At 47.5% G+C, this 11,810-nt stretch overlaps 1 long non-coding RNA gene across 2 annotated transcripts; it reads left to right on the top strand.

Moving 5' to 3' along the window:
• Positions 1 to 4,417: 4,417 nt before the first annotated feature.
• Positions 4,418 to 11,597, top strand: LOC136605449 (uncharacterized). Of its 2 annotated transcripts, none has more exons than XR_010789990.1 (3): positions 4,418 to 4,480; positions 8,225 to 8,381; positions 11,446 to 11,597. It is a non-coding gene; the product is annotated as an uncharacterized lncRNA (long non-coding RNA). The 2 variants fall into 2 exon arrangements; XR_010789989.1 differs by lacking the exon at positions 4,418 to 4,480 and adding an exon at positions 7,047 to 7,134.
• Positions 11,598 to 11,810: the final 213 nt, after the last annotated feature.

Genomic DNA, 11,810 nt, shown 5'->3' with positions numbered 1-11,810 from the left:
GGAAGGGGCCGCTTACTATATATAATGTGCTTCTACACGGCTGCAAGCCTGTCGGATTTGGCAGTCTCTTCAGTCGGCGAGGAGCCGTCCGTCTCCTCACATCCTCTGCGGCTGGGGGGCGACACTGGGGCGGATATAAACCACTAATGAGGCTTTATCTTCTCTCGGGACATAAATGTAGAGGTAGCCTGGGTTCACACTTTGCATTTTGGTGCGGTGTTTGCACTGCTGAGATGTTATGTGAAATGTATATTCACTTTTTGCAGTTGACAATCCCGCAGTTTTTAAAATAAAATTTTAATAAAATGGACCGCGCTGTATTTTTGGTAATTTTTCTAGTTTTTTTTTTCCATTTACTATGTGACACAATTTATTCCAGGAACATTTTAGGAAACTCGGCCCGATATTGCGCCTTACATAACTTCCTCTGCCGCAGACGGAGGTTTGCAGAGTGTTTCCCACTGCTTTCAATGGGACACCTCGCATTGTACTGCACTTGTGTGCATCCCGCACGCTGTGCGATGCCTTGCTGGCCCCATTGAAAACAATAGGCGATGCGTTCCGAGGGATCGCCCAAAGACAGGACATGCTGCGATTTTTTTCCCCCCTGCACCGCAATGCTGGAAAAGAAATCGCTCATGTGTATGACCACATTCAAAATAATTTCCCAGGTCTGTGGAAGCAGCTTTAGGGCTCATTCACATGGGCGTATGGTCACCGCGTATTACGCATGCGTATTTCCTGTGCGTAACACGTGATAAATGGAAGCAATGAAAGTCAGCAGACTTTCATTCTTCCATTTACACTTGGGCGCTGCGTATCCAATCACACGAGAAATGAATCACAGCATGCTCTATTTCTTCACGTATCATACGCAGCCCTTGAAATCAATCACACTGCGCATTTCTGTGCCATCAGATTCCCGGGCATGTGCAGTGCCAATCACCGGCCATATGTGGTCACTACTGGCACTTTGTCAGCAAAGCATATGGCCTGTAATGTGTACAACGCTGTGGGAGGGCTGCTTCACATTGGCGAGGACGATATCGGACTGTGATTCACGGCTCAATATCGCCCTTTCAATCCATGTGAAACCCATGGATGCGAGGCGTTTTTATGTGAAAACAGCCTTGTATCACTGTGGGGAATCCCTTCATCTCCGCGGGGAATCCTTTTACCCTGCCACATCTGAAGGGATTTCCCACTGGCTGAAGGGATTCCCCATGGGAATGAAGGAATCCCCTGCCATGACTGTCACAGCCACCACAGAGGATCGGAGAGTTCTTCCATTGTTTTAATTGAAAACAATGGTCGAAACCACAAAGAGATAGAACATGCTGCAGTTTTTTTTTTCACGCAATATCGCGTGAGTGAAAACATCGCAGATGGCAATGAAACCATTGAAAAATGATTGGTTTCATAATTCTGTGTTTTCACTCACTCTCGCATCGCGCGATTTTCTCGCCAGTGTGAAGCTGGCCTTAAGGGAGCTTTCAGAGGATCGTATATCGGCCGGTTATTCACGCCCGGCTGATATACGTCGTCTCTCTCTGCAGGGGGAGGAGGCTGGAAGAGCCGGGAGCAGTGCACTGAGCTCCCGCCCCCTCTCCACCCCTCTGCACTATTTGCAATGGGAGGAGGTGGGACAGGGCGGAGTTAAATTCTGAGACTTAGCTCCACCCCCACCCCACCTCTTCCATTGCAAATAGTGCTGAGGGGCGGGGAGGGGGCAGAGAGGGGTGGAAAGAGGGCGGGAACTAAGTGCACTGCTTGTGGCTCTTACAGCCTCCACCCTCTGCAGAGGGGGACGCCGTATATCCAGACCAATTTGCCATTTCAATCAGTGTGCCCTTGCTTGCTGCACGCAAATAAACATGTCTTGTGGGCGCAAAAAGTGCAGTAAAAGGCAGTCTTGTGCGCGCAAAAAAGCATAGTTCGTTCCATAAAAACACTAGGCTCGTGTGCGGGCAAATACGGTGCACTTGTGCGAAGCCGGCCTTAGGCTAGGTGCACACTACCTGTGTATTCAAGTTGCGCCTGAGAAGCTTGGTGCAATTAACATCAGAGAACACGCGGACACAAGTCCATGTGCTGTCCGATTTGCGCACATTGGCATTCCGTTTTCTTGTCCGTAAAACAGACAGGAATAGGACATATCACGAGTTTCTTCACGGGGACCATTGGTCCCCGTGAAAAAACACCAATTTGCATGTTCTCATAGGCCTATGATGGAGATTAGTGCAGACCGCCCCAATATGCCAGTGTGTGCGGAGCTTTAGGCATGTTTCACACAGGTGTATTTATGCATTTGTAGTACCGGGCTCACACAAACAGGTCGGATTCTGCAGCGGAAGTCCTGCAATACATCGTGCAAATTAATTGTGGATGGTCATCTTCTTCACTGTGTCTCTCTCTGCTTGCATAATATGAAATTTCCGCTTGCGTAATACGAAATTTGTACACATAAGTGTGAAGGAAAATTCGAAAATACATGCCTTTCAATGCCCGGATCTTCTGCACGGACGGCGATCCCGGAATCTGCAATTAAAATCCATTTGGATGAGACCCCCTTAATAAAGACATGTGTCCGGGCCCGACCGTGGGTCTACTGACCTGAACTCTAACTTCACAGACCACCATGATGATCCGAGTTCAGGTCAGTATGTGCCTGTATAACAACGTTAGAATCACTGTTGGCTCGTTCACTTGTTGTTCGGTTTAAGCAGCGCTCGTTTATTCGTTCTCAATCACTTATACAGCGAATGGGAAAGACGGAACGATTTCTCGTTTGATCCATATAAATTGATGAAATATATTGTGCATACATTACACTGCCCCGAAATGCTTCGCTTTTGGAACAAAAATACCCATCTTCATCAACACTTTTGCCTTTTTTCATTATTAAGGCTCAATGGCCACGGGCAAATTTGGGCATCGGCGTGGGGGATCCGCAAATCAAGCCACCCATAGAGACACATGGGCGTCCGCAAATGGATTAAAAGCATGCAGATTTGATTTACCGACCACGCAGGGACGGCTTGCATTGAAGTAATTGGAAGCCGTCCAATCCGTGTCACACCCACATCTGACACTGCGGATGTGCCGCGCATCCACAGAAAAGCAGGAGATTAAAAAAAACAACTGTACTGCGCATATCCGACCATATGCAGTACAGCGAACCCGGAAGTGGAGGAATCTGCACGGACGCCGCTGCTGAAGAATGCAGGTAAGCAGGGCTCACTGACCACGGCATGGGCGGATTCCGTGTGAGATTCCCTGCACGGAATCCACGCCGTAGACATGAGATGTAAGGGGTGAGAATGGGTTTTTCTTCCCTGCGGATGTAAGTATGCTTTGGATTTGATATTGCAGATACCCTTTTTGCATTCCTGTCTGGGCGCCCATCAATGGGAGGAGATCACTGAAGGAATCCCCTTCTGCAGCTGTCACAGAAGTGGCAGAGGATCGCAAAGCTCTTCCATTGATTTCAATGGGGCCGCAGCCACTGCCGCCGGCCCCATTGAAAGCAATGGTCAATATCGCTAAAACAATGGACATGCTGCGATTTGTTTCCTGCATTGCATCGCATCGTGGTGCCATGCAGGGAAACATTGCAAGTGTGAATGAACCCATTCCAAAGAACGGATTTTAATATCTTTGCGTCTCCCAGCGCACAAATCTTGCACAATACTCTGGCCAGTGTGAAAGCTCCTAAAGGTAATACCTTTGTCCAAGATCCAGGATTGGTTTATGTTAGAAACGTCTTTAGCTCATTAGATAAGGAACAAAGACCGAATTGCAGTCCTTGTAAAACCTGTCTTGTGTCTGATGTAGATATCTTCTGCAGAGCATTCCAACTGCTTTCTTATAAAAAGAGTTTCTATGTATCTGAACTAAATGTCTTTAAGGCACAAATAATAAGAAGAATAAAGCAGCTTAAGACAAAATTGCTAATACTTCATTTGTTATTTCTCTAACAGTTTCCATTTGATGTTTTTAAAAAGTGTAGCCTAAAAACGAGAATTGAACAGTCCCTAACCTGATCACCTGTTTACAGGTGTGACATTCTTTCTAAGGTATCAGTGAGTTTCTGAGATGTTACTGTACAGTCTGAGCTGACATCTTAGGGGTCCTGGCCGGCAGCTCATGCATCCAATAAACCCAGCTGATGTTGTCATGTCTCATCTACCTGACTCTATTCATTGACATGTATAACCTGTACTGTATCTCCAAGTGTTTGCCTTCTTTAGTTTGTCCCTTCTGGTTCTCTGTACCCCCTGTGTTACATAACTCCTCCTGCTAGGGAGTTTCCTGTCTATAGCCTATGTGCTAGGTCTCTACTCTGTGCCTTGGCTCATCATCATTCTTTTTACCTACTGCTGAATGTGCATTCTACAAGATTTTTACCTGAATAAACCCTGGAATCTTCTCCCATGCCTCTGCAGTCGAGTTGGATGCTGTCTGACAACATATACCTGCTGTGAGTACTGGTTCATAACTACAAGAGAAGTTACCCCAACCGATACGCCCGCAGCCATGGTATTGAGTCAGAATAGATGTTCTTTTATCCCTAGAAGGGCCGGCAAATTTCTCTGGCCTCATGTCCACAGGCGGATCAGATCCTGCATGTGGATTTCGGCAGCGGGAGACCTGCGGAAACTATTTACGGGAGATTTGTACCTTGGATCACAAGCACGGAAAAAAAAACCGCAACCCCCCCTCCCTAATTGATTTTCACCTTAAAATCTGCAATGCATCCGCAATAGTATTTGCAGATGAACTGTGGTGGATCATCCACTCCCATTGACTTCTATTGAGTCCGTCCGCACTGAAATGGAGCATGCTGCGATTTGTTTTCTGCAACAAACAGTCCACAAATCAAATGCGCATGCTTAAATTCAGTTGCGGATGCCAATGCTTCCCTATGGGCGCTTTGAATTGCGGATCTGCCATGCGGGTAACCAATGTGGATTCCGCAAATCAAATCCGCCTGTGGACATTGGGCCATCATATAAAAGACTGGTCCTTCTACGGTTACCTAGATTGTCTGTCCAGGCCGGCAAATAACCCAGAAAGGTTAGATGAGCTGAAGAAAAGGAGATTATTAGATCCACACTACAAATTGGTTGGGCTTCAGTCTCTCCATACCAACAGGAAAGCAAATCACAATGTAGTAAGCAAATGCAGTCCATGAAAACCACGAGCTGTATTGCAAAAAAGGTCCCTTTTGTACCGTGCCATACAATGCAGGCGCTCAGTACAGGCCTCCCTTTGTCTGATTATTTTCGGTCATGACTCAGATGTTACTCCACTCTTATGGAGTAACATCTATATATATAAAATTGAATGTATGTCTGTGTGCGTGCGTGCGTGCGTGCGTGCGTGTCTGTCTGTTTGTCCTTTATGCGCTACTACACTATTCATCCGATCGCCATGAAACTTTGGGAAGTTGTTGAGTACACTCCTGGGAAGATTATAGGCATAGTACAACTATCCTAAGATAAATGGCGCGCGCGAGCGTCGTCGAAAGTTACCACCCCCCACGTAGATCGAATAAGTAAGCCACCTGCTATTGTGATGTCATCACTGATGTCATCAACATCGGACGCCCTTGAACATGCCCCAACATGTTCTCATAAGCTGCATTGTGATGTCATTAAGGCTCTATTATGACACGTACAGCTTGGAACCACTAGAGCACACCAGCCAATTACCATTGGAGTTGGAAGTGGGTAAACAAGTACTAGGATATCTTCCTAAGAAGCCACAGCAGCCAGATAAATTGTATGTTCCACCCAACGGCTATTTTATTCAGCCCGCAAGGGGGAAGCAGCGGCCTACAAAATCTCATTCAGGTAGGTAGGTTCAGTTCTTGGAGGTTGGGGAATGCTTATGGGCAAGGCCTTATGTCTCATCCCAACTCGATTATTCAATTCTAAGCGCAAAAGAATTAGCGTCCAAATTTTATGTACGGAATTTAATTCTCTCACTTCCCAATGTCATAGAAATTTGAAATTTGGCACGAGCATTGATTATGTCATAGATAGGAAAAGTTAATGGGTCCCAACTCGATTATTCAATTCAAAGCGCCAAAGAATTAGCGTTCAAATTTTACGTATGGAATCTAATTCTCTCATTTCCTGATGTCATAGATGGATAGATAGACTGTATGCAATAACCCTGATAGATAGATAGATAGACTGTATGCAATGACACGTACAGCTTGGAACCATAAATACTAGAGCACGCCAGCCATTTACAGTCAGTCTCCATTGGAGTTGGAAGTGGGCAAACATGTACTAGGCTATCTTCCCAAGAAGCCACAGCAGCCGGATAAATTGGATGTTCCACACAACGGCTATTTTATTCAGCCTGCAAGGGGGAAGCAGCGGCCTACAAAACCTCAGTGGTTGCTGCTGCCGTCATCTAGATATATAAAAACGAATGTATGTATGTATGTCTGTCTTCGCAGCAACGCGCGACGGGTACGCTAGTAAATAATAAAAATCAGCATCAAGCAATTATGAAAAAAAGGACAAAAGGCCCATTAAAACGTTGAACCAACTCTTTACATGGGGACAGCGCACAATGAAAGTGCTGACCATCTGTGTACAGCAGTGTAGAATATGTATGCGCTGTATGGATACATTTCAGATTCAGATTAAACTAAAGAGTAGAAATGTTTTAAACTCATTCAGAGAGTCATAAAGCTGCTTTAAAGGCCCATAAAAAGTGAGCTTGCAGCTGCTAGCTCCTATATGTGCACTGGTACAATACCTCTGCAGCGCCATCTATTGGATGGCAGCATTCCTGCAAATCAATGGCCGACCCTTTATACAGGTCTTTAGAACAAGGATTGGGAATTGAAAGCCAAGCCAGAATCCATGCACAGACAGCTGTTTAGGGGTTTTGCCATCATCATAAAGACCTGCATAAAGGGTCCGACATTGATTTGCAGGACTTCTGCCACCCAATAGGTGGCACTGTAGAGCTATTGTTCCATCTTCCTTATTTACAAAGTACCAGTGCACATATAGGGTGCGCGATGGTCAGAAGCAAGCCGCGGAGCAACAGAAGAAGAAGGCGGGCGGGTCCAATGAACTGCGTTCTCTTTGCCGTCATGTGGACGGTCAGGTGCGTGTGCATCGCTTAATGCTTCACGTACCGTGACAGATTCCTCTGGCGCTGGATTTTAAAAAAATTATGAAATTGTAAAAAAAAAAAAGTGGTGTCCACAAATGAGGTGCTGGTGTAACCTGACCCAGTTTATACCAGCATGGTACATATCACTATATACAGGGATACATGGGAATGTACATCTTCTGTATATAGTGATATGGAGCATGCTGGTATAACCTGGGTAGCTCCTGTATATAATTACATATATACAAATAACAGTGTAGGAAAATTGTTTGATTTAAAAGGAAATGTGTCCTGCTTTATTAAACAAGTGCCATAAGGTCAGGATCAGAGAATGCAACTTTTATTGAGTCCTCGATCACCTCCTGGAGAATGGTGGCTGTAATATGGCCGGGCAGTGAAAATTGTGGATGTAGGAACGTTGTGAGTGCAGTTTTTGGTGCTGTTCCCCGGGGTGAAGCGTGTAATTTCCATCCAGGGAAGCTGAAATGGTGAAAGGTCAGCCGCTGGCTGTAATAATGCGGCTGACCGTTGGGTGTATAGTAGAGGCCGGCGCTGCATTGTGGCCTGCTCTATTCAAACGCCAACTGATTGCATGTGCCTGGCTGTAGTGTAGTGGTTAGAGCACACGTCCGGGGTCGCAGACGGTTCCAGATCAATTACCTGCACCTCATTTGTGGACACCACTTTTTTTTTTTTACAATTTCATAATTTTTTTAAAATCCACCCAAAGTAAACACAAACCTTTTACCTGCTTTTACTTCCATGTTTAGTGATAAACGGGCACACACACACACATGGGCATGCAGCGGGTCCATAGCTGGTGGGCATGGGCAGTACACGGTACAACAGCACTTCTGACCGCCTCTTCAGCAGTATTGCAGTCACGGCGTCAGTTTATTACTCTGCCTAACGCCGTGATTGGTTTACATGATAATAATTTGCCGCCTTCATTTCTCTTCAGTGACGGATTTGTATACATGTCGCCTGAGATCATTTAGGAAGCGACGGCACGCTTTCTGTCTTGCGCTGTAGAGTGCAGTGATGGACGCTTGTAAATTGGCTTTCTTATTGTCATTGACAGGGCATCATCTTAGGACCTTAATGAAAAAGAATGAAGAACAGCGCAGAAAGCACCCCGCCGGGCGCATGATGGTCAGAAGCAAGCCGCGGAGCAACAGAAGAAGAAGGCGGGCGGGTCCAATGAACTGCGTTCTCTTTGCCGTCATGTGGACGGTCAGGTGCGTGTACATCGCTTAATGCTTCACGTACCGTGACAGATTTCTCAGGCGCTACAGTGCCAACGTGACAGATTAAAGGGGTATTCCCATCTGAGACTTTCCTGGCATGTCCACAAGATATGCCATGGAAGTCTGATAGTTGCGAGTCCCACGTCTCAGGCTCGTACCCACCTCTCGTTTTGGCATCCCTGACCTCCTGCCCGGCTGGATGGTGGCGCCTGGGGGTGGCGAGGACTTACGAAAACAGCCGAGCGGACGAGCTATGCTCTTTCCGTAAGTCTGGAAGTAAGTTGGCAAGCAAGGTGTGATGCTCTGGGCAATGTTCAGCCTATAAACCTTGGGTCCTGGCATTTATGTGGATGTAACCTTGACACGTACCCCTCCTTAGGCCTCATGTCCACGGGGAAAATCGGGCCCGCTACGGATTCTACATGTAGAATCTGCAGCGGGTCCCTCCTGCCCCGCGGACATGAGCGCTGAAAATACAAATAAATGACAATAAACTCACCTCCCATCCGCTCCGTTTCTTCTCTTCGCGGCGGCGTCATCTTCTCTCGTCGCGGCCGGATCTTCATTCTTCGGCTCGGCGGATGTGCACGATGACGTCGGTGACGTGCCCCGCGCATGCGCCGGGCCGAAGCAAAATGATCCGGCCGCGACTGAGAGAGGATGGCGCGGCGCCGAAGAGAAGAACCGGAGCGGGTAAGTAAAATGTGATTTTTGTGTCCCGCGGATCCGGACGGCTTCCATAGGCTTCAATAGAAGCCCGCGGGAGACCCGCATGAAAATGGAGCATGGTCCAGATTTTTTCATGCTCCATTTTTTTTAAAATCACTTTTATTGACGATCCGCGGGTATTTATCTACCCCGCGGGTGGTCAATGCATCCCTATGGGGTGCGGATCCGCGCGCGGGAGAAGAGTTAAAATCCGCTGCGGATTTTAATTCTTCTTTTCCCCGTGGACATGAGCCCTTAAAGGGGTTTTCCCATTACTTAAAATTGCTTCACAGCCACTCTGCCCTTCCTGGTTGCTGTTGAGCAGGATGTGTGACTGCTGCAGCCAATCACCGGCTATAGGAGGTCACTGCTGTAGCGATTGACTAGCTCCAATAGTCACAGGTGCTGGTCAGTAGGAAGTACAGAGTGGCTGGGAGGCTTTTTACAGTGGTGGAAAAACCCCTTGAAATGTTTTTGCAGCCCAGGTTCACCCTTTATGGCATGAAATATAGTAAAACGGGCGTCTCTGTAAAGGATCCAGGCATATGGCAGCTGGCTACTTGATATTTGCCTATATGTGTGACCTTTCAGCCTTCGCTCATGGGGCCCGACGACTGTGGGCTGAAACGTCACACCTAGAATTGAAGTATCTGTAATTTTTCAAAAAATGTGTTGGAGTGCTGGCTATTTTTATGTTTTTGATCAAGGAGACACAGAGTTGGGATTACAGTTCCTTCCTTCCTTCCTTCCTTCCTTCCTTCCTTCCTTCCTTCCTTCCTTCCTTCCTTCCTTCCTTCCTTCCTTCCTTCCTTCCTTCCTTCCTTCCTTCCTTCCTTCCTTCCTTCCTTCCTTCCTTCCTTCCTTCCTTCCTTCCTTCCTTCCTTCCTTCCTTCCTTCCTTCCTTCCTTCCTTCCTTCCTTCCTTCCTTCCTTCCTTCCTTCCTTCCTTCCTTCCTTCCTTCCTTCCTTCCTTCCTTCCTTCCTTCCTTCCTTCCTTCCTTCCTTCCTTCCTTCCTTCCTTCCTTCCTTCCTTCCTTCCTTCCTTCCTTCCTTCCTTCCCTCCCCCCCCCCCATGCAGACAGAATAGCTTCTTGCGGTTGTGGCAAATTACATGGCGGTGCTGGGAATAGCTGACACGAAGAATTCATGGATTTATGCTGCTTTTGCCAAATTCTGGCCTTTCCATCAGCGTGGCACAACAGAGCAGGGTTCCCCTGTAAACCCAATATTTTTTTCACTGCTCGGCGATCCCATTTTTGCCTTTTGTTCGCCCGAGTCTGTCTTGCTTTCTAGTTTCTCTTAGACACAATAGGACATAAGCCAGTTATTTGCTGTTACGGCCTGTCCGTGCTGAGGAACGGGGAGTTGTGCCTTGGGACCATTTAGTTGGAGCTCCGCAGGCGTTTGATTGGTTTGCTGCACTGTGTGCGGCCGGGTGGTGGGAAGTATCTGGACAGCCTCCTCCGGCCCCTTCTGCGGAGGATCCCCTTTGGCTGAGTGTTCTTCCTGGAAGACGCCATTGTGGGTGTACTCTGGACAGGGCTGCAGGAGGAGAGCCCAGAAGTTGTGAGTTTTTGAAATGCGGGCCCTGCCTAGTCCTGCGGCCATGACAAGGCCTTGTGGGAAGTGGCTGACAATGGTGGTTGTAATATGGCCGGGCAGTGAAAATTGTGGATGTAGGAACGTTGTGAGTGCAGTTTTTGGTGCTGTTCCCCGGGGTGAAGCGTGTAATTTCCATCCAGGGAAGCTGAAATGGTGAAAGGTCAGCCGCTGGCTGTAATAATGCGGCTGACCGTTGGGTGTATAGTAGAGGCCGGCGCTGCATTGTGGCCTGCTCTATTCAAACGCCAACTGATTGCATGTGCCTGGCTGTAGTGTAGTGGTCAGAGCACACGTCCGGGGTCGCAGACGGTTCCAGATCAATTACCTGCACCTCATTTGTGGACACCACTTTTTTTTTTTTACAATTTCATAATTTTTTTAAAATCCACCCAAAGTAAACACAAACCTTTTACCTGCTTTTACTTCCATGTTTAGTGATAAACGGGCACACACACACACATGGGCATGCAGCGGGTCCATAGCTGGTGGGCATGGGCAGTACACGGTACAACAGCACTTCTGACCGCCTCTTCAGCAGTATTGCAGTCACGGCGTCAGTTTATTACTCTGCCTAACGCCGTGATTGGTTTACATGATAATAATTTGCCGCCTTCATTTCTCTTCAGTGACGGATTTGTATACATGTCGCCTGAGATCATTTAGGAAGCGACGGCACGCTTTCTGTGTTGCGCTGTAGAGTGCAGTGATGGACGCTTGTAAATTGGCTTTCTTATTGTCATTGACAGGGCATCATCTTAGGACCTTAATGAAAAAGAATGAAGAACAGCGCAGAAAGCACCCCGCCGGGCGCATGATGGTCAGAAGCAAGCCGCGGAGCAACAGAAGAAGAAGGCGGGCGGGTCCAATGAACTGCGTTCTCTTTGCCGTCATGTGGACGGTCAGGTGCGTGTGCATCGCTTAATGCTTCACGTACCGTGACAGATTTCTCAGGCGCTACAGTGCCAACGTGACAGATTAAAGGGGTATTCCCATCTGAGACTTTCCTGGCATGTCCACAAGATATGCCATGGAAGTCTGATAGTTGCGAGTCCCACGTCTCAGGCTCGTACCCACCTCTCGTTTTGGCATCCCTGACCTCCTGCCCGGCTGG

This window comes from Eleutherodactylus coqui, unplaced genomic scaffold (assembly GCF_035609145.1).
Source record: "Eleutherodactylus coqui strain aEleCoq1 unplaced genomic scaffold, aEleCoq1.hap1 HAP1_SCAFFOLD_310, whole genome shotgun sequence".
NCBI classification, from domain to species: Eukaryota; Metazoa; Chordata; class Amphibia; order Anura; family Eleutherodactylidae; genus Eleutherodactylus; species Eleutherodactylus coqui.
This window is presented reverse-complemented; position numbering and strand designations above follow the sequence as displayed.